This window comes from Ranitomeya imitator, chromosome 4 (genome assembly GCF_032444005.1).
Source record: "Ranitomeya imitator isolate aRanImi1 chromosome 4, aRanImi1.pri, whole genome shotgun sequence".
Lineage (NCBI taxonomy): Eukaryota > Metazoa > Chordata > Amphibia > Anura > Dendrobatidae > Ranitomeya > Ranitomeya imitator.
This window is the reverse complement of record NC_091285.1, coordinates 216,550,964-216,573,500: the sequence shown is the minus strand read 5'-3', so window position 1 is coordinate 216,573,500 and position 22,537 is coordinate 216,550,964. Positions and strand designations below refer to the sequence as shown.

The following is a 22,537-nucleotide window of genomic DNA, read 5'->3' as shown; positions in this document are numbered from 1 at the left end:
AGGAGATTCAAACAGGAGAACAACTTGCAAGTGGCCACTTTAAGTAGCTTTTCTCATGATTGCATACACCTGGCTATGAAGTTCAAAGCTCAATGAGGTTAGAAAACCAAAAAAAGTGCTTTAGTAAGTGAGTAAAAAGTAGGTAGGAGTATTTAAAACAAGAAAATGATAAGGGTGCCAATACTTATGCACCTGTCAAATTTTGTTTGAATGCAGATTGCACATTTTCTGTTAGTACAATAAACCTCATTTCAAGGCAGAAACATTACTGTGTCCAACAGTTATTAGATATATGAAACTGAAATAGCTGTTGCAAGAAAAACTATTTTTATAAACCATTAAGCTTAAGATTAATAGGGGTGCCCAAGCTTTTTCATAACCCTTTTCATCTTTGGTGTCTTATGGTCACTTACTTACACATGGATCTGCTGCAGCTGATTTTCTATGTGACATACCTTCCCAACAGATTTAAGAGGTGAGTTTAATCTGAGCATAAAGCCTATGGAATCTCTCGGATAAGACTCTATTTTGTGCTGATTTCTCCCACAGCTCCTTAAAGATCTGATCAAGGCAGTTACATTTGCAATTGTAGACACTGCCCTACCTGCTGAGCTTACCCTGAAGGGGATTGACTAAGTGGCTACCTGGTTTTCGCTAGAGGCTTTGATTGTGAGTATAGGCTTTGACTGCAGGGTAGCCACCAGTTGCCACTCCAGGGCAGTGTCCATACCTGTAACAGCTTACCAATGGGTTAAGGCAGGGATATGTGCTACAGAGAGCACAGGCAAAGACATAAATGATCTGGGGTCAGGGCAGGTGGCACAGATTCTGAAGATGAAGCTTAGGTCAGGAGCGGAGAGATCAGAAAGAACAGTTAGGTGAGCCAGGTCGATAACAAGAGACAAAAGAGGAACACACCTCGACTGGATGCTAATACAAACTGCAGAGTAGAACCAAAGCTCAGGCAAGGAGTGGATAGAGTTGCCTAATCTGGCAACAGATAGACCAGGGAAACTAATCTCTGCAGGACACAGCAAGATTAAATTCCTGCAGAGACTGGCCATCCCTGCCTTTACCCAGGTGGAAGATGCAGCAGTGTTGTTGAGTGCTGCCAGAAGCAAGCTCAGTGAGACAGCCTGACATGAGGAGAAGCAGAGCGGTGACCGCAGTGAATAGGATGGTACTGAGAAGGCATGCGAGTTACTGGCATGAGAAGATGTCGAAGATATACTTGGGAGAGAAGTCCAAAAATGTTGTTTACCATGTCTTTCTGATGTATTCATAACAATACTAAAAATTCTGAGGTAAGAAAAACTTGCTCACACTGCTGCCTTCACTGCCTTTCTGATTTAGTGCAGGAATTGCTGAGATAAGAATCTGCTCAGATTGCTGTTTATAATGTTTTTAGGATGTATTCCTTGAGATACCAGGAGTGTTGAGTTATGAAGAGATTGCTTACACTGCTGTTCACCATGTATTTCTGTTATACTCCCAAAGATACCAAAGGTGCTGAGTTACGAACAGACCACTGACATCCATTATGTATTTCTGATGTAATCCTAGAGTTGCTAGAAATGCAGAGGTAAGAAGAGGTTGCTTACATTACGCAGTCCTTCTGATCTAATCCTGGAGATACTAGGGGTGCTCAAGTAAGAAGAGGTTGCTCATATGGCTGTCCATGATTCTTTCTGATGTAATCCTGTAGACACCAGTGGTGCTAGGGTAAGAAGAGGCTGCTCACACTGCTGTCCACACTTTCTGTCTGATGCAATCACAGAGATGCCAGGAATGCTGAGGTAAGAAGAGGCTACTAAAAAAGCTATAAACAATGCTTTTCTAAACTAAAACTGAAGATATTAGGAGTATTGAGGTAAGAAGAGGCTGCTCATGCTGCTGACCACACAGTCTTTAGATCTAATGCCGGAGTCACACTTAACCTATGAAAAATTGGTCCGTTTCTCTCAGCCAAGAGGCACACAAATGTACTCTGTATGGTCATCTGTGTGCAATGCGCTTGCAATGCGATGATGAGATTTCCTCGCATCTATGTATCCATATGACATCTGTATGACATACGTATGGCTTTACATTGCTCAGTGCTTTTCCCCAATGAAATTAAAGGTTTAATTGGCTGAAATCGCCAAACTCGGGCGATATATGCGTTAAATCGCACCATGCAGTGATTTCACTCGCACGTAGAATACGCCCGAGAAAAAAAATGGTGATATGAGCTGCCCCGTAAATTAACACTGGTCCGAGTGCTATGCAATGTTTTCTCACTAGTTACTCCGGCCTAATACTGGCTATGGCAGGAGTACTGAGGTAAGAAAATGTTGCACAGCTGTCCACTATGTGTGTCTGATCTAATTCGGCAGATAGCAAAAGTGTTCAGTTAAAAAAGGCTGATCACACTGTATTCTGCAATATCTTTCAGATCTACTACTAGAGATAACAAGGGTGTTGAGCAGTAGCATAGCTACTGGGGGGGCAGAGGGGGCCTTCGCCCCAGGCCCTGTCACATGAAGGGGCCCACTGGGAGCCGGCACTGCCACTTCTGTGACGAGGCACAATACAGCACAGGAGGAGAGCAGTAAAATGCCTGCTCCCCTGCCTGACGGAGATTCTGCACGCTGGTAGCACAGTGGCCAGTTGCAGATTCTCCCTCCTGCACTGTATTATGCTGAGCGACCTCAAGAGCGTCTCCCAGGCTGCAGGTTTCTTCCCTCCGCGTGCACACTAAGATTGGCTCAGGGTAGCACGCTGGGTCCTAGTGCCCACCTACATTTCACTCACTCAGATACTTCCTGGTCCTGCTGCAAACGTCATTGGTAAGTGGGGATAAAATGCATTAAATTGATAGGCCTTTCATAGTCACTAGGGGGTAAATGTGAGAGGATGGGGTGTTGTGGGGGCTTAGGTGGGGGAGGGGGACAGGGCACTGGGGGTGAATGTGAGAAGATAAGGGTATTGTGAGGTCTGAGGTGGGTGAGGGGCAACAACACTGGGGGGCTGATTAATATATGGTTTTGTTAAGAGACTATATGCACTCCATCACATGTAATAGTTGTTCTCTGGGAAGGGGGGGTAGGGGGCATATTATACTTACCAGCTGGGTAAGCCATGAGCTGCATCACATTTAAAGCATCACTGCAGCATTTTTTGTTATTTCACCGCTGAAGTGGTGCTTTAAGGCTATGTGCACTGTTGCGGATCCGCAGCGGATTTCCATCAGGTTTACAGTACCATGTAAACCAATGGAAAACAAAATCCGCAGTGCACATGCTGCAGAAAATACAGCGCGGAAACACTGCGTTGTATTTTTTACAGCATATCAATTCCGCAGGTGTAAAAACGCAGGCGAAATCTGCACAAAATCCGCTGGGAATCCGCAGGTGAAATGCAGGGTGTTTTTACTTGCGGATTTTGCAGAATCCAAATGGAAAAGTCCGCAATGTTATCCGCAACCTGTGCACATACCCTAAGAGGCGCAGTTACAGCTGCTGTGGCTGAAATCGTACCGATGCCGCCCCCTAGGCTGCAGTGAGGAATGAACTTAATTTCCTCCTGGCATCGTGACTCTCAGTGCAGGCGACGCACGGTGTCAGAACACTATTAACTATTATACTGTGTTTTGTATAGGGGAGCTGTGGGTGCATTATACTGTGTATAGGGAAGCTGTGGGATCATCATATTGTGGATAGGTGCAGCGCCGCAGAGATCTGGTCGTTGCAGTATGACGCTCTGCCACTAAGGGGAGTGATGGTACGTCTGATGGCACTGAAGGAATTCTCCTGACCAGGTATCACCAGAACACTTTACACTTCACACTCCGGCCACTAGGGGGAGAAAAAGGCTTTATTTATTGGGCCACTCCTCACACTGGTAAAACTAGGGGTTGGGGAGGAAGTTAGTCAGAAGCTGACTGGGTTGGATTCAGGCAACATCCCGTGGCAGGGGGTGTTGCAGGGAGAAGACACAGGGGGGTCCCTGTCAGGCGTGGGAACCTGGCAGGTGCCTAGCGAACAGAACAGAATGTAACGGAACTGCGCCTGCACTACCTTGCGGCGGTATCTTAAGAAAGAGACACGAAGGGAAGGATATTGTGGAACAGTGTAAATGAGCTCAAGCACTAAGGAGAGCCAGTAGGAGTCGTGCCATGAGACCGAGGCAACATCCTACTGAGGCGCGTAGCCGGTGGCCGGAACACCGCGGGAGTAACTGACTCTAGGCCTTACTTCGAACTCCGCAGGACAGTTAATTATAGGTTGGCTGTCAACCTTAAATTTCCTAAGAAGACATAGGGGGCAACAGTGGGAGAGGGGCGTCTCTAGGGTCCCGGAAGACCTCCAAGCCTTCCCATCATACGGGTGTGTCCTAGCCAAAACATACTGGGGGACAAGAAACTAGTAACATCTGGAACTAAAGAAAGAGAGAGAGCTGTAGAGAACGACGAACGAGAACAGCAGTTGTGAGGACTATTCCGAATGCTCAGCAGGGTAGGACTACAACACACAGGCGCTAGTGGTAGGCAACGATTTCCATCTGCGAAGGAGACTCTGGAAGTGCCCATCGGACCGGCCGGTCTCTGATAGCCCTGTTAAACGTGCTCTGGATTGAGGATCCTGAAGTCTACAGTAAAGAGGTAAAGAGACTGCAACCTTGTGTCCTCGTTGTTGCCTGCACCTCACACCATCACCCTCCATCTTACTGGGAAGCCCTGGGGACATACTTCACCTGTGGGAAGGTATACCATCCAGCTGCCATTCCATCACCCCAGCGGACCCCACAGCAGCGTCGTTCACCCTGACCGAACAGCACAGGTGGCGTCACGAACCCCTGACAGACTGCACCACATTTATTGGATGCCCCTTAGCAGGGTCGTGGACCGGGTCTAGCCACCGTGACAGCCTCAGAACCGAAGCAGAGAGGCCCGGTACCGAGAACGCGTGGCCCTGTGTCTGGGGGCGATCCATAGGGAAGCTGTGTGATCATAATATTGTCTATAGGGGAGCTGTGGGGGCATTATACTGTGTATAGGGAAGCTGTGGGTTCATCATACTGTGAAGAGGGGAGCAGTGGTGACATCATACTGTGTAGAGGGGAGCAGTGGTGACATCATACTGTGTATAGGGGAGCAGTGGGGACATCATACTGTGTATAGGAAAGCTGTGGAATAATCATACTGTCTAGAGGGGAGCTGTGGGCTCATCATACTGTGTATAGGGGAGCTGTAGTGACATCATACTGTATATAGGGGAGCAGTGGGGGCATCATACTGTGAATAGGGAAGCTGTGGAATAATCATACTGTGTAGAGGGGAGCTGTGGGCTCATCATACTGTGTATAGGGGAGCTGTGGTGACATCATACTGTGTATAGGGGAGCAGTGGAATCATCATATTGTGTATAGGGGAGCTGTAGGGGCATTATACTGTGTATGAGAAAGCTGTGGGCCCACCATACTGTGTATAGTCAAGCTGTACATGGAGGCTACTTAGGGGACATTATTAAATGTTAAGTGGGCACTTAAACATTATTGTCATATGGGCAGTCAGAGCACTGAGACCATCAAAATTTCATATGTGGTATTATTACTTTTTAGGGACAAAATGTGGAGGGCACTAGCACAGGGCATTAATGTTTTCTAGGGGTGAATTTTATTATCTAGAGAGCACAAAGGAGTCATTATTACTATGTAAGGGGCTCAGTGGTGGCATTATTATGTGGGGCAGCACCATTATTGTACTACACAGCAGGTGCAGTAACAGGGACACATACGGCAGCAGCGGCTCCGTATTGTGGTATCAGCAGAATGATTAGCTTGTGCAGGTTGGGAATAGATATGGACGGTGCTGGAAATCTGAGACATATGATGTGTCTTTGTTGTAATCTCTGCAGACAAGTCCTGGCTGGAGAAGTTCTTACGTTGCTCTGGGCCAGATGGAAAAGATGGGAAAAGTGAACAACTCCATAAGAAAGACCATCGGCTGTAAGTCACCATCTAAAACTGTCCAGTGATCTCTTGTATGGTCTGCAAGACTGGTATCTACCACTATATGGTCTCCATATAGTAATATCAGTGTTCATTTTTGTCTATAGATGTTTTTTCAGGCAGAGTGCGGTCATTTGCTGATGTTCCTCTATGCTCACAATTAGGGTGCACCATGTAACTGTAGTCAGGGGTACCTGGTTAGGGGCCCACTCAGATTTCCCCCCCCCCCCTAAGCTAAAACCCTAGCTACGCGTCTGGTGCTGAGGGAAGGTGAGGCTGCTCACAGCTTGACAGAACCTGGTATAGGCTATCTTCAGCAGCAGAACTTCCTACTAGGTTTCTGTCAGTATAGCAAGATTGAGGCAATTTTAATGTATTATAGTAATTGCCTCCCTAAACAAAACAAGTCTGATTTGCTAATTAAAGGGAATCTGTCATCATTCCCAAGAAGACTCATGGCTGTAGTAGCTCAAAAGGGTGCTTCTACTCAATACTGAGCAAAGAGTCTGAATACTTACGACCATGTGATATTTCAGTTTTTCTTTTTTTTGCAAAAATTCTACATTTCTGTTTTTTTTTTTCAAGATGGGGTGCATGTGTATATTAATGTGAAAAAAATGAACTTTTTTGATTTTACCAAATGGCTGCAATGAAACAAGGAGTGAAACATTTAAAGGGGTCTGAATACTTTCTGTACCCACTGTACAATTTTACTGTTTCTGCCTTTTCTATATTTACAGGGTCACAAACTTCATAGGTCTGACAGCTATATTACCAAGTAGAGCTAATTGAATGACATCATAATGACTGAATAAGTTGAATAAGAATGTAGTGTATGCTAAAAAACTAAGTGGATTTTAGTAATATAACAATCTGCAAATCTGAAAATTCAGTTCTGAAGTTAAGCATTTAAAAGTGGACATAAATATTGACCCCTTTGCTAAAGGCTGTATTAGATTCATGGGATAAGTCATCTATGTATGCTATGGATGAAATGGAATATTAGACTAGTCATATGGTCAAGATGCTGGGTCTAATTAGAGCCTGTATAGCTCTTACTTGCATACTATTATTTAAAGACAACACATATACAAATACATACACACAAAGACCTTTTATCGTGTCTAGTATTTTCTCATACGATTTTCTTTTAGTTATGGTTTGATGCCTAGGAGACCGACCACTTCTGATTTCTATCTTGTCAGCACTGTACTGAAGCTGGCAGGAATTCCGAGATAAAATTGTGTACCATTGTGCTGCAAAATTCAAATAAATGCTTAGGGTACCGTTACACTGAAACGACGTTGCAGCGATACGACAACGATGTTGTATCGCTGCAGCGTCGCTGTTTGGTCACTGGAGAGCTGTCACACAGACAGCTCTCCAGCGACCAATGATCCCGAGGTCCCCGGTAATCAGGGTAAACATCGGGTTACTAAGTGCAGGGCCGCGCTTAGTAACCCGATGTTTACCCTGGTTACCAGCGTAAACGTAAAAAAAACAAACATTACATACTTACATTCCGTGTCTGTCCTCCGGCGCTGTGCTTTCCTGCACTGTCAGCGCCGGTCAGCCGGAAAGCAGAGCGGTGACGTCACCGCTGTGCTTTCTGGCTGGCCGGCGCTGACACAGGATGCAGGAGGAGTGCAGGAAGCAGAGCGCCGGGGACAGACAGCTGAAGGTAAGTATGTAGTGTTTGTTTTTTTTACGTTTACGCTGGTAACCAGGGTAAACATCGGGTTACTAAGCACGGCCCTGCGCTTAGTAACCCGATGTTTACCCTGGTTACCAGTGAAGACATCGCTGAATCGGCATCACACACGACGAAATAAAGTTACTCCTACGGTGATCCGGCCACCGACTACGCGCCTCAGTAAGATGTTGCCTTCCTCTCTCGGCACGACTCTTACTGGCTCTCCTTTGTGCTGATCTCGTTTACACTGTTCCACAATATTCTTCCCTTCTTGTCTCTCTCTTAGGATACCGCCGCAAGGTGTGCAGGTGCGGTTCCGTTCCGTTCTGTTCCCTAGGCACCTGCCAGGTTCCCACGCCTGACAGGGACCCCCCTGTGCCTTCTCCCTTCAACACCCCCTGCCACGGGATGTTGCCTGGTTCCAACCCAGTCAGCTTCTGACTAACCCCTAGTTTTACCAGTGTGAGGAGTGGCCCAATAAATAAAGCCTTTTTCTCCCCCTAGTGGTCGGAGTGTGAAGTGTAATGTGTTCTGGTGATACCTGGTCAGGAGAACTCCTTAGTGCCATCAGACGTACCGCTGCTCCCCTTAGTGGCAGAGCGCTATACTGCAACGACCAGATCTCTGGGGCACTGCACATGCATAGTAGTACAATGCACAACCCATAGTCATACATAGTAGTATAATATACAGCCCTTAGTCATACATAGTAGTGTAATGCAGAGCCCATAGTCATATATTGTAGTAAAATGCACCCCCATAATCATACACATTAGTACAGTATAATACAAAGCCTATAGTCAAGTCATAATTGTAGAATTATGCACAGCTCATAGTCATACATAGTAGTATGGCCACTGATTAAACTGATTCAATTAAATAAATAAATATTCACCTTCCCATCACTTCCCTGCCACACGTGACCTCTTTTGAAGCAAGCATCTGACTTCAGCGTGCCAAGGGAGCGCATAATGTCAATACCATGTGACCGTGATCACGCGGACACCAAGGTCAGCTGCTGGCCTCTGAATGGCAGGCAGCGTTTATTGTAGCACATGTCCCGATAGTTCTGTGCGGTGCAATACACTTCAGCTGGATGTGCCTCCGAGGACACCCATTCAGTTGAAGTTTTTGCTAGCATCAGTGGACCCCTGACTCTCCGATCCCGGTCGGAGCAGCGACTGCTGCGACCTCGGTCATTACACCACTTGAAACATAGGTCAACACAATTAACAACTGTCCTCCTTTGTATCAAGGAAGACTGTTAGTGAGGAGGAAGCGAAGGGCATTTTCATCACACGTTTCAGCCAAAGTAGGATGAGTAGGATGATGTTACTTCTGAGAACAACACTGTCAGTCCTTGTTCTGCACAGAACTGTCTGATCCCCGAGCAATGTGTTATTAAATGTGCTGTTCTTTACTAATGGGTTACCATACGTTTCTATAGTGAGGTCAGTTTAACATTACTAAGGCTGTATTTATGTTAAAAAGGGGTTGGATAGAGTACTAGTAGACCTCAAAGTGTTAGAAGCTTATTTTCAGACTAATTATATTCAGTTTGTTGCAAATCTAATTTTGTGTTAAAAATCCAGGAACATGGAAAATTCAAAAAGATTTGATAATCTCTAGTAATGACAATTGAATTTGTTCATGAAACAGTAGCAGTTACATAATAACCACACTATGAAATATATATAGACATTGCAAGGACGCACAACCAGAATAGCCCTTTCAGCAAGCAAACAAATGCACATGCTGAGGCTTACTTATGAAAAGAATGTTATGAGAGAATATCCTGACAGCTGCAGGGATTACAGTAGGAAATAGTGGTTCCCCACAGATCATGGAGAAACTTCCTGTCCTTTATAAAATAGACTATTACTGGTATACACCTGCTAACTGTTAATTCTCGTAAGAAATAAATAGACCAGAAACAATTAACTCAACACGTGAATCACGAAGTGAAAACTAGCTTCAGTCATATGCTTGATTGCAGCCAATGGAACAAATAGGAAATGACTGTACTGACACAAATAATTATTTTTTTTTATACAGCAAGGCTTGTGTGTTCCACATTAGTTCTCTCAGCTCTCAGTTTTATTAAATAAATATTTATATGTAAAGGAAAATCAAATAATAAATTGAAATCTACAGTTGCTACAATATTGCTAATATACAACCTATAAAAGGATACCAGGTATCCAAAAACACCACTCAGAAGAGTATGTGATATTAAAATAAGTATACATTTTATTGCAAACTAATACGTATTAAAAAAGCATGAACCAAATGGTAACCGATACATGACAAATGAGGAATCAAAGAGGAAAAAAAATTAACAATATATAGACATCACTCAGGTCATAGCAGTGTCTCTGTTGGAAGACAGGTTGTATAGTCGCATCATGCAACAATGCAGCCTGCCATCTAGAATTAGCAGAGCTAGACCCATCATGGGACAAATGGATTATTATTAGTGACTGACGACCAAATAGGGAAATATTCGGATTCGGGAAAATCAGCACAAATAATGTCTAATATCCTTGTATTCGTACCGATTAATTAATCCAATGCAAGTCAATGGGAAAGCTAAATATATTTCTGCTAGACCCAATAATCAGATCTGGTAGCCAGGGAAAAAAACTGAAATGTACGGGAAAGATCTAAAACTAAATGGGAACAGCAGGGAGAAGATGCCTGCATTCCTTTCTGACTCACATATGGTATCTAGGAATAATGTCGTCGATTCGTCAGACTATCGCACTGGTTTTATGGATTTTTAAAAAGACATATGAAACCAAACCAATTAATTTTTTTAAAGGGAAAAATGCCAAGAAACATTTTTTGCTTCATAATAACATGTACAGTGCCTTGCAAAAGTATTCGGCCCCCTTGAACTTTTCAACCTTTTCCCACATGTCATGCTTCAAACATGAAGATACCAAATGTAAATTTTTGGGGAAGAATCAAGAAGTGGAACACAATTGTGAAGTTGAACGAAATTTGTTTGTTATTTTAAATTTTTGTGGAAAATCAAAAGCTGAAAAGTGGGGCGTGCAATATTATTCGGTCCCTTTAACTTAATATTTTGTTGCGCCACCTTTTGCTGCGATTACAGCTGCAAGTCGCTTGGGATATGTCAATGCCAATGCCAATGCCAAAGAGCTCAATTTTTGTCTCATCTGACCACAGCACCTTCTCCCAGTCACTCACAGAATCATCCAGGTGTTGATTGGCAAACTTAAGACGGGACTGCACATGTGTCTTCTTGAGAAGGGGGACCTTGCAGGCACTGCAGGATTTTAAACCTTCACGGTGTAACGTGTCACCAGTGATTTTCTTGGTGACTGTGGTCCCAGCTGCCTACAGATCATTAACAAGTTTATTTATTTTTACTCACTTATATAGCTTCATTAATTCCACAGCGCTTTACATACACGCAATTGACACTGTCCCCATTAGGGCTCACAATCTAAATTCCATATCAGTATGTATTTCGAATGTGGGAGGAAAGCGGAGTACCCAAAGGAAACCCACACAAACATGGGGAGAACATATAAACTCCTTGCAGATGTTGTCCTTGGTGGGATTTAAACCCAGGACCCCAGCACTGCAAGGCTGCAGTGCTAACCAGCAAGCCACCATGCTGCCCACAAGTTCCCTACATGTTGTTTTAGGCTGATCTCTCACCTTCCTCATGATCAATGATACCCCACGAAGTGCGATTTTGCATGAAGCCCCAGATTGATGTTGATTGCCAGTCATTTTGTATTTCTTAAATTTTCTGCAATAGTACACCAACAGTTGTCTCCTTCTCACCCAGCATCTTTCTCATGGTTTGGTAGCCCATTTCAGCTTTGTGCAGGTCTATGATCTTGTCCTTGACATCCATATAAAGCGCTTTCATCTTGCCCATGTTGTAGAGGTTAGAGTCTGACTGATTAATTGAGTCTGTGGACTGGAGTATTTTATTAAGGTTACAATGTAAGGAGCCAGAACTCTTAATGGTTGGTAGGGGATCAGATACTTATTTCTCACTGCAAATAAATTTATGTAATATGATTTTTGGATTTTGTTTTTGATAATGTTAGGGGTCGAGTTCCCACCTCTGCACACAGGGAATCTCGAACGATATCCGCTGCAGTCTCCCATTCTTCTCCAGCCACAGTAGAGCCTGCTCAGCAGAGACGTCGGTCACAGCATCGGGCTCAGCCTGATACGGTGCGGATGATTACTGCTGCCTTTCCAGGCTCAGCCATTGTAGCCAGTACTTGTCAGCGGCGAGCAGACGACTCTGGGACTAAGTCCTGCTTTTCCCCTTCTGAGCATGGCCAGGGTAAGACCTCTCATTGGAGGTCGAGGGTCACATGCTCAGGTACTGCAGCAGCTCCCATTGGTCCTCTAGGAAGGTCCTGAAGTTTCTCAGGTACTGTAGCAGCTCTCATTGGTCATTTAGGAAGGTCCTGAAGTTGCTGCTGCTTTAAAAGGTTTGCATGGCCGCGCGGCCATGTGCTAGTATTAACCTAAGTTATAAGCTCAGCGCCAGTGTGAACATGCTTGCATGTGGTCAGGGTTCGGCTGAAATAAGCCCCTAGAATACCGGCACCTCCGGTGAGGAGGTTTGTGTGTGCTATGCTGACTGCATGACCACTGTTGGCTCTATTAGGTAGCTGTTTCCCTGTGAGGTTAACAGGGCACAGCGTTCTCTTTTTGAAGTGAATCTGAAAAGTAACAGAGTTCGCTTATACCGCTGTATAGTACTGTCTTTTACTAGCAGCAGGTTCTCTCCTGCACGGTGGACCCCGGGTTGCGAACGCACCTACTACTATATATATATATATATATATATATATATATATATATATATATATATATATATATACTCGGTGCGCCAGGGTCTGGCTAGTAAATGGCAGATGGAGGGTAGGTTGGCGGCTCTCGAGCGCATAACCTCAGCTGTGGATGTAACTGCAGTTGCTGTTCTTGCTGCTAGCGTGGCTGCAGCAACCTTGTCCACTGCCACCCCTGTTCCGACTCTATATCGCCTCCCACTGCCAGAAAAATTTTCTGGTGATAGTAAATCTTGTAGGGGTTTCATGAGCCAGTGCTCTATACACCTCGAGCTTGTGGCCGCATGTTTCGACACAGAGCGAGCAAAGGTGGGATTTATTGTGTCTCTTTTGTCGGACAGGGCATTGGAGTGGGCTACTCTGCTGTGGGATTGTGGCGATCATGTGGCACAGAGTGCTCTGCTGTTCCTGACCACTCTAAAACAGGTCTTTTTAGGACCTCGAGTCACCCATGATTAGTGTTGAGCATTCCGATACCGCAAGTATCGGGTATCGGCCGATATTTGCGGTATCGGAATTCCGATACCGAATTCCGATACTTCCCGCGTATCGGATACCGGAATCGGAAGTTCCCAGAATTCAAACTGAACGCAGCAGCCAATGAGGAATGATTGGAAGTGTGGGCACATCCTGTTTAGCATGGTGGGCATGTAAGTACTGGCAAGGCTTGGATTGGCTGCTGAAATGATGTCACTCTGCACTATAAAAAACGCTGCCGCCATTTTGCGCTCACTCTGCTGTGATTTCAGTTAGGGACAGGACGCTGTGTTCTAACTGAGGGCCAGTCGAGCTAGCTAATTGCTTTATTTTCCTTTCCAAAGGCTAATTTAGCAAAACGCTGTGTGTTCTTCACTGTTCACCTTGCTCTTGCCTTGCAGCGCTGTTTTAACAGCGTTCTGCAAGGTCTCTGTGTGTGTGTGTGTGTGCAGCTCACTCTGTAGTCTGTGTGCAGCCATATACCCGGTTGTATTCAGCTCAGGGGGGGTTCACACTGCCTCACACAGTTGTCCTTTTTTGCTCTTAGTGCAGCCTGCTGCACATTTTTTCTCAAATTTCCTATTAGTGTTTTTCCACCAGTCTCCAGCTCTATTGTGGAAAAACACTACATAGGATAACCTAGAGGGGGGGTTTTGGGCCTTGCAGCGCCGTTTACGGCTGTCTGCACGGTCTCCGTGTGAGCCCAGCTCGCCCTGTAGTCTGTGTGCAGCCATAGCCGGTTGGATTCAGCTCAGGGTTCGTTACTGGCTCATACCTTGAGAAAAATTTTACTTTTTTTCAAATAGTGCAGCCTGTTTAAAATTTGAAAAAAAAAATTCCTATTAGTGTCTTTCCACTCGTATCCAGCTAAATAGTGGAAAAACACTATATAGGATAACCTAGAGGAGGGTTTTTTGGCCTTGCAGCGCCGTTTACGGCTGTCTGCACGGTCTCTGTGTGAGCGCAGCTCGCCCTGTAGTCTGTGTGCAGCCATAGCCGGTTGGATTCAGCTCAGGGTGCGTTACTGCCTCATATCTTGAAAAACAATTTCCTTTTTTTCAAATAGTGCAGCCAGTTTAAAATTTGAAAAAAAAAATTCCTATTAGTGTCTTTCCACTCGTATCCAGCTAAATAGTGGAAAAACACTATATAGGATAACCTAGAGGAGGTTTTTTTGGCCTTGCAGCGCCGTTTACGGCTGTCTGCACGGTCTCCGTGTGAGCCCAGCTCGCCCTGTAGTCTGTGTGCAGCCATAGCCGGTTGGATTCAGCTCAGGGTTCGTTACTGGCTCATACCTTGAGAAAAATTTTACTTTTTTTCAAATAGTGCAGCCTGTTTAAAATTTGAAAAAAAAAATTCCTATTAGTGTCTTTCCACTCGTATCCAGCTAAATAGTGGAAAAACACTATATAGGATAACCTAGAGGAGGGTTTTTTGGCCTTGCAGCGCCGTTTACGGCTGTCTGCACGGTCTCTGTGTGAGCGCAGCTCGCCCTGTAGTCTGTGTGCAGCCATAGCCGGTTGGATTCAGCTCAGGGTGCGTTACTGCCTCATACCTTGAAAAACAATTTCCTTTTTTTCAAATAGTGCAGCCAGTTTAAAATTTGAAAAAAAAAAATTCCTATTAGGGTCTTTCCACTCGTATCCAGCTAAATAGTGGAAAAACACTATATAGGATAACCGAGAGGAGGGTTTTTGGGCCTTGCAGCGCCGTTTACGGCTGTCTGCACGGTCTCCGTGTGATTTAAACTAGCTCTGTAGCCCGATCTGCACCAAAAAAAAAGTTAAGTTCACCAAACACAACTTAACACTTGTGTAGGCCACATTTGAAAAATAATAAAGTTTAGCCCACAATTTACAACATTAGTGTTTCTTACACCTGTTAGGAGGAGCATTTCAGGAATAAGCACACTAAGGCCTTAGTACTTTTCTGCTTATCTTTATCTGTCAACCAAGATGAAGAGGGCAGGGAGTAAGGCACGTGGGCGTGGGCGCGGAGCAGGGAGAGGAGCAGGGAGAGGACGTGGTGATTCTGTGCCTGCTGCGGGCGCCGGTGACTCGTCGTCACTCAGTTTCAGCAGGGAACAGTCCTTCATGCGCAGCTTTGTCGGAGAGCGCCGTGCACCGCTGCTACGTGAAGACCAAATTGAAGCCGTTGTCGGGTGGATGGCAGCTAACACCTCGGCATCGACTTCAGTTAGTGCCACATCCTCTCAGGCACAGAGCACTGGAGAGCAGCCATCTGTCTCTTCACCACCTGCCAAATTGGCCAGGCAGTCAGAGAGCCCAGGACAGGAGCCGTCTCTACTTCTGTTCTCTGAATCTCTTGGCTTGGAAACAGGGGGCCAGCCAAGCAGCATTGGAGAAATGGAAGAAGAGGCAGTGTGCAGTGATGCCCAAAAGCTTTATCTCTCTGACTCTGAAGAGGCAGGTGGGCCAGTGCCTCCGGTGACCACAGCGCAGTACTTATCTGATGATGAAACTCAGGTGCCGCTTTCTGATGCGTACTGTGCTGCCGAGACTACCCAGGAGGAGCAGTTGGTGGCAGAGGGTAGTGGAGATGATGAGGTCCTTGACCCATCGTGGCGTGAGGAACAGGAAGGTGGTGGGAGCAGCTCTGAGGAAGAGCTTCCCCTTACGGGCCAAAGAGGGAGAGGGAGGGCGAAGACTGCAGAGCCTGTAGCCTCCACTTTGGCACCCGTTAGGAGCCTGTCTCTTTCCAAAGCCAAAAAGGGCGCTCCCAAGACTTGCAGTGCCTGGTCCTTTTTTGACACAGTTGCAGATGACATTTGTTTTGTCAAATGCAAGCTGTGTCATCAGAAAGTAAAAAGAGGTAAAAGTGTCAGCAACCTCAATACCACAAATATGTGGAAACATGTGCGGAACAGGCATGCGGTGGAGTTACAGAAACACAGTGAAGACGTAGGCCAACCAACAGCGGCAGCTATCACCTCTTCATCTCGTGTTGCCTCTTCCTCCACTGTTGTCCAGAGACCTAGTGTAATTCCACCCACAGCACCACCTTCCCAGTCATCCTCACACTCCCAGTCTACTCTACAGCCATCGGTAGTCCAGGCATGGGAGAAAAGGCGGGCATTCTCGGCCAACCACCCCCGAGCACAGGCTCTGAATGCAGGCATTGCCAAACTGTTGTCCCTGGAAATGCTCTCGTTCAGGCTGGTGGAGACTGACAGCTTCCGTGACTTGATGGCATTGGCAGTCCCACAGTACAAGGTGCCCAGCCGCTTTTACTTCAGCAGGCAGGCTGTCCCTGCCCTGCACAGGCATGTTGAGGCAAACATAAAACAGGCGCTACTGAACGCCGTCAGTAGCAAGGTCCACCTCACCACCGATGCGTGGACCAGTCAGCATGGACAGGGGCGATATGTTTCCCTCACTGCCCATTAGGTTAATGTTGTTGAGCCAGGTACAGATCGTGCGAGTGGCGCAGGACGTGTCCTGCCCACTCCAAGGATTGCAGGAATCCAGTCTGTACGCATCGACTCCTCCTCTTACACCAGTTCCTCTGATTCCTCTCTGCAGGATCCATCACAGTCCACCTCCACATGGACCCGTGAACGTTTACCTATGACCGACATGAGCACAGCCGTGGCCAAACGTCAGCAGGCCGTCTTGAAACTAGTTTCATTGGGGCATCGAAGCCACACAGCACAGGAGCTCTGGAATGCCATCAAGCAGGAGAGCGATGTGTGGTTACTGCCAGCGAATCTCCAGCCAGGCATGGTAGTGTGTGACAATGGCCGAAATCTGGTGGCAGCTTTGGCCCTTGGCAACCTCACTCACATCCCATGTCTGGCACATGTGCTCAATTTGGTTGTGCAGAGTTTTCTGAGGGACTATCCGGATCTTGATGCCCTGCTGCACAAGGTCCGCCTAGAGTGTGCTCACTTGCGGCGTTCCAGCTTGGCCAGATCCCGCATTGCTGCTCTGCAGCGCCGATTCCGCCTTCCGGAACACCGCATCATATGTGACCTACCTACCCGGTGGAATTCCACGTTACATATGTTGGAGCGGTTGTGTGAGCAGCAGCAAGCAGTTATGGAGTACCAGCTGCATCAGGCGCAAAGAAGTCGCAGTCAGCGCCGATCAGACTTCACAACCACAGAGTGGGCCACTATGAAGGACGTCTGCCAGGTTTTGCGTCCTTTTGATTATTCCACGCGGATGGCAAGTGCAGATGATGCACTAGTCAGCATGACTGTCCCCCTTATCTGCCTGCTTCAGCAAACTTTGCAAGGGTTAAGGGATGATGTGGTGGAAGAGGTGGAGGATGAGGAGTCACCTTTTCCATCAGCTTCTGGAGAGTCAGCGCCACGTGGTTACTCACAAAGGGGTACGCAGGGGCCAATTTGTGAGGAGGATGAGGAGGAGTCAATGGAGGAGGAAGAGCTCCGTCCAGAGGAGGGAGCGACACAATTGTCCAGTGGTCAGTGTGTACAGCGAGGGTGGGGTGATGACGAGCGGGCAGAGATCATGTCTCAAGCAGGGGACAGCGTTTCTGGGCCAGTTGGCACTCTGCAGCACATGGTGGATTTCATGCTGCAGTGCCTGAGAAACGACCGCCGCATCGACCACATTCTCAACATGCCTGATTATTGGGTGTTCACCCTCCTCGATCCTCGCTACCGGGACAACGTCCAAAACCTCATCCCTGCGTTGACTCGGGAGCGTAAATTGCGGGAGTACCACGACACACTGGTGAATTCCATCATCTTCTCCTGTCCAACTGAGAGGAGTGCTGCTAGTGCTTTACAAAGCAGCTCAGTGCGTCGAGGCAGTGGGGGAGGCTCTGCCCAAAGAGGGAGCAGAAGCAGTGCCTCTGCCCAAGGCAAGCCCAGCATGGCACAACTCTGGCACACTTTTGTGTGCCCGCCCCAAATGTCTACACCATCACCGGCGGCTCCAGTCAGCAGGAGGCAACGGTTCCGTCAGATGGTGACAGACTACATGGCTTGCCCTCTTACTGTACTCCCAGACGGCTCTTCCCCGTTCAAGTTTTGGGTCTCTAAGCTGGATACATGGCCAGAGCTAAGCCAGTATGCATTGGAGGTGCTGGCTTGCCCTGCGGCTAGTGTCTTATCGGAACGTGTCTTTAGTGCCGCAGGTGGTGTACTAACAGACCGTCGCATGCGACTATCCTCCGATAACGTTGACCAGCTTACTTTCCTGAAAATGAACCAGGCCTGGATCTCGCAGGAATTTGCCACTCCTCTGCCTGATTAAGTAATTGGGTGTCATCCAGGTCTCCTGCTGTGTTCATCTTTCTACCACCTGAACTGCTATTCCTGGGCTCCAACACCGCCAGTTGCGGCTCAGAAGTGCAGGCTGCACAGTAAGAACATACGACCCAGTGTTATTGGGTTTCAGTAACGTCAGCTGATCCCCAGCTGTGTAGCCGGCAATGTGTCCTGCGACCGCCACGCTGGCACAACAACCTAAATGTAAGGGAACCTGTCCCCCCCCCCCGTCGTTTGTTACTGAAAGAGCCATCTTGTGCAGCAGTAATGCTGCACAAGGAAAAGGTAGCTCTTTTTTTTTAGCTCTTTGCACACGCAGAACTTAACACTTATAAAATGTGTTCACTGATACCGTTATACCGTCCCGGAGCTGGGACTTTCCTTCGTAATGTGACGCAGCACAGCCGTCATTCCTACCCCCTTGGTGCCATGCGCTGCCTCCTCAGCGTTGTTTTAAGCTGTCACGGAGCCTGCGCTGTTCTGTTATCCCTTGGGCATGCCCTATTTGCGCTGCCTGTCTTCTGACATAATTTGGTGTCAGGCTGGCTGCGCCTGTGCGGCCACGCTGCCCGAGATCCCGCCTCGCAGTGTCTTCTGATTGAGTCACACTGCGGGCCTGGGATCCATGGGCATGCGCAGTGCATATCTTCCCCTCGGGCTCTCGCTCATTTCCCTCCGCCTTCTTTAGACTGTGCGCCGTCAGCTGATCCCTAGCATGCCACGGCCGTGACACCGCACAGTCTGAAGAAGAGGGAAGGAGGGGAGTGAGAGTCGAGGTTATGCACTGTGCATGCCCATGGTTCCAAGGCCCGCAGTGGGATTACGTTAGACGAGACTGCGAGGTGGGATCTGGAGCAGCGTGGACGCACAGGCACTGACAGCCTGACACCAAATTATGTCAGAAGACAGGCAGCGCTAATTGGGCATGGCCAAGGGCTAACAGAACAGCGCAGGCTCCGTGACAGCTTAAAACAACACTGAGGAGGCAGCGCACGGCATCAAGGGGATAGGAATGACAGCTGTGCTGTGTCCCATTACGAAGGAAATTCGCACCTCCGGAACGGTTTAACGGTATAAAGGGACACATTTTTAGTGTTTACTTCGGTGTTTGCAAGGAGCATAATTAAAAGAGCAACCTTTTCCTTTTGCATCCTTAGTGCTGCACAAGATGGCTCTTTCAGCTACAAACGTCTTGGGGGGGGGGGGGGGGTTAAAGGTTCCCTTTCAACTTGCTCCAATCAGGCTTCGGCCTACACTCTGTTCCTCTGCTCCTCCTGCTGTCCCTGGGCTCTAACACCGCCAGTTGGTGCCTGGAAGTGCTGTGTGCACAGTCAACAGTCGCTCCTCTGTTATTGGGGTTCAGTAACGTCAGCTGATCCCCAGCTGTGTGTGCGGCAATACCTCCAATCTGCTCCTCCTGCTGTCCCTGGGCTCTAACACCGCCAGTTGGTGCCTGGAAGTGCTGTGTGCACAGTCAACAGTCGCTCCTCTGTTATTGGGGTTCAGTAACGTCAGCTGATCCCCAGCTGTGTGTGCGGCAATACCTCCAATCTGCTCCTCCTGCTGTCCCTGGGCTCTAACACCGCCAGTTGGTGCCTGGAAGTGCTGTGTGCACAGTCAACAGTCGCTCCTCTGTTCGTGGGGTTCAGTAACGTCAGCTGATCCCCAGCTGTGTGTGCGGCAATACCTCCAATCTGCTCCTCCTGCTGTCCCTGGGCTCTAACACCGCCAGTTGGTGCCTGGAAGTGCTGTGTGCACAGTCAACAGTCGCTCCTCTGTTATTGGGGTTCAGTAACGTCAGCTGATCCCCAGCTGTGTGTGCGGCAATACCTCCAATCTGCTCCTCTTGCTGTCCCTGGGCTCTAACACCGCCAGTTGGTGCCTGGAAGTGCTGTGTGCACAGTCAACAGTCGCTCCTCTGTTATTGGGGTTCAGTAACGTCAGCTGATCCCCAGCTGTGTGTGCGGCAATACCTCCAATCTGCTCCTCCTGCTGTCCCTGGGCTCTAACACCGCCAGTTGGTGCCTGGAAGTGCTGTGTGCACAGTTAACAGTCGCTCCTCTGTTATTGGGGTTCAGTAACGTCAGCTGATCCCCAGCTGTGTATCCGGAAACGTGTCATGCGACCGCCACGCTGGCACAACTAAAATGTAAGGGGACCTGTCCCCCCCCCAGGCGTTTGTTACTGAAAGAACCACCATGTGCAGCACTAATACTGCACAAGGGAAAGGTCGCTCTTGAAATTATGCACCTTGCAAACGCTGAACTACACACTCATGTAATGTGTCCCCTCACACCGTCCAACCGTCCCGGAGGTGGGACTTTCCTTTGTAATGTGACGCAGCACAGCCGTCATTGCTACCCCCTTGGCACCGTGCGCTGCCTCCTTAGCGTTGTTTGATTCCGTCATGGACCCTGCGCTGTTATGTTATCCCATGGCCATGCACAGTTTGCGCTGCCCATCCTCTGACATCATTTGTTGTCGTCCTGGCTGCGCCTGTGCGTCCACGCTGCCCGAAATCACACCTCGCAGTGTCGTCTAATGTGATCCCACAGTGGGCCTGGTATCCATGGCCATGCGCAGTGCATATACTAGCCTCTCACTCCCCTTCTTCACGCTTCTTCAGACTAGGCGGCATCAGCTGATCCCTAATAGCATGCCACGGCCGTGACGCCGCACAGTCTGAAGAAGCAGGAAGGAGGTGAGTGAGAGGCGATGATATGCACTGCGCATGCCCATGGATCCCTGGCCCGCTGTGGGACTACATTAGATGACACTGCAAGGTTGGATCTCGGGCAGCTTGGACGCACAGGCACTGCCAGCCTGACACCTACATGATGTCAGAAGACGGGCACCGCTAACTGTGCATGGCCAAGGGATGGGCAGCACGGTGGCGCAGTAGTTAGCACTGCAGCCTTGCAGTGCTGGAGTCCTGGGTTCTAATCCCACTCAGGACAACATCTGCAAAGAGTTTGTATGTTCTCTCCGTGTTTGCGTGGGTTTCCTCCGGGTACTCCGGTTTCCTCCCACATTTCAAAGACATACTTATAGGGAATTTAGATTGTGAGCCCCATTGGGGACAGCGATGATGATGATGTGTGCAACCTGTAAAGCGCTGCGGAATATGTTAGCGCTATATAAAAATAAAGATTATTATTATTATTATTATTAACATTACAGCGCGGGCTCCGTGACAGAACCAAACAACGTTGAGGAGGTGGCGCCCGGCACCAAGGGGGTTGGAATGACGGCTGTGCTGTGTCACATTACAAAGGAAAGTCCCACTTCCGGGATGGTTTGACGGTGTGAGGGGACACATTATATGAGTGTGTACTTCAGCGTTTGCAAGGAGCATAATTTTCGGAGCCACCATTTTCCATGTGCAGTATTACTGCTGTACAAGATGGCTCTTTCAGCAACAAATGCCTGGGGGGGGGGGGTGGGGGTTAAAGGTTCCCTTTCAACTTGCTCCACTGCAGGCTTCGGCCTACACTCTGCTCCTCTTTGATTCCCTGGGTTTCAACACTGTCAGTTGCCACCTGGAAGTGTTGTCTACACAGAAAAAACACTAGGTGATGTGTCAGTGGGGTTCAGCACCGCCAGCTGTTCCCCTGCTGTGTAGTCGGCAACGTGTCCAGCACAAGCCACGCTGGCACAACAGAACAAAAGCTGCCACCAGTGCAGGCTTCGGCCTACACTCTGCTCCTCTCCTCCTCCTGCTGACCCTGGGCTCAAACACCGCTAGTTTTTGCCCGGAAGTGCTAGCTGCACAGAGAAAAACACCAGCCAATGTGTTAGTGGGGTTCAGCAACGCCAGCTGTTCCCCTGCTGTGTAGCCGGCAACGTGACCTGCAAACGCCACGCAGGCACATGAACTGAAATTAAAGGGAACCTGGCCCCACCCCCCCAGGTGTTTCTATGTATAACAGCCACCTAGTACAGCAGTACTGCTGCATTTGTACAAGGTGGCTGACTTTTTCTCCTTGCCCACGTGGAACTCAACACGTACAAAATGTGTCTCATTGAGACCATTCCACTGTCCCTGAGGTGTGACTTTCCTTTCTAATGATACGCAGCACCCCCCTTGGTAGCGTTTCCCGTCTTTTGTCATCATGTTTAGCTGGCTGTGCCTGTGCATCCGCCCTGCTAGAAACAACGCCCCTCGTTGTCATATTTATTTTGTCAGCGAGGGTGTGGTTTATGGGCACGAGCAGTGCATATGTTCGCCTGTCTTAACTCATCTCCTTCCGCCTTCTTCAGACTGTGCGG

At 48.0% G+C, this 22,537-nt stretch overlaps 1 long non-coding RNA gene across 1 annotated transcript in view; it reads left to right on the top strand.

The window, feature by feature from the left end:
* Positions 1 to 2,788: 2,788 nt before the first annotated feature.
* The window catches only part of LOC138674040 (uncharacterized), a 98,761-nt gene continuing 79,012 nt past the window's right edge, over positions 2,789 to 22,537 (top strand). The window contains exons 1-2 of the long non-coding RNA XR_011320443.1: positions 2,789 to 2,828; positions 5,898 to 5,988. This is a non-coding gene — a long non-coding RNA (uncharacterized lncRNA). The remainder of the gene's footprint in view (positions 2,829 to 5,897; positions 5,989 to 22,537) is intronic.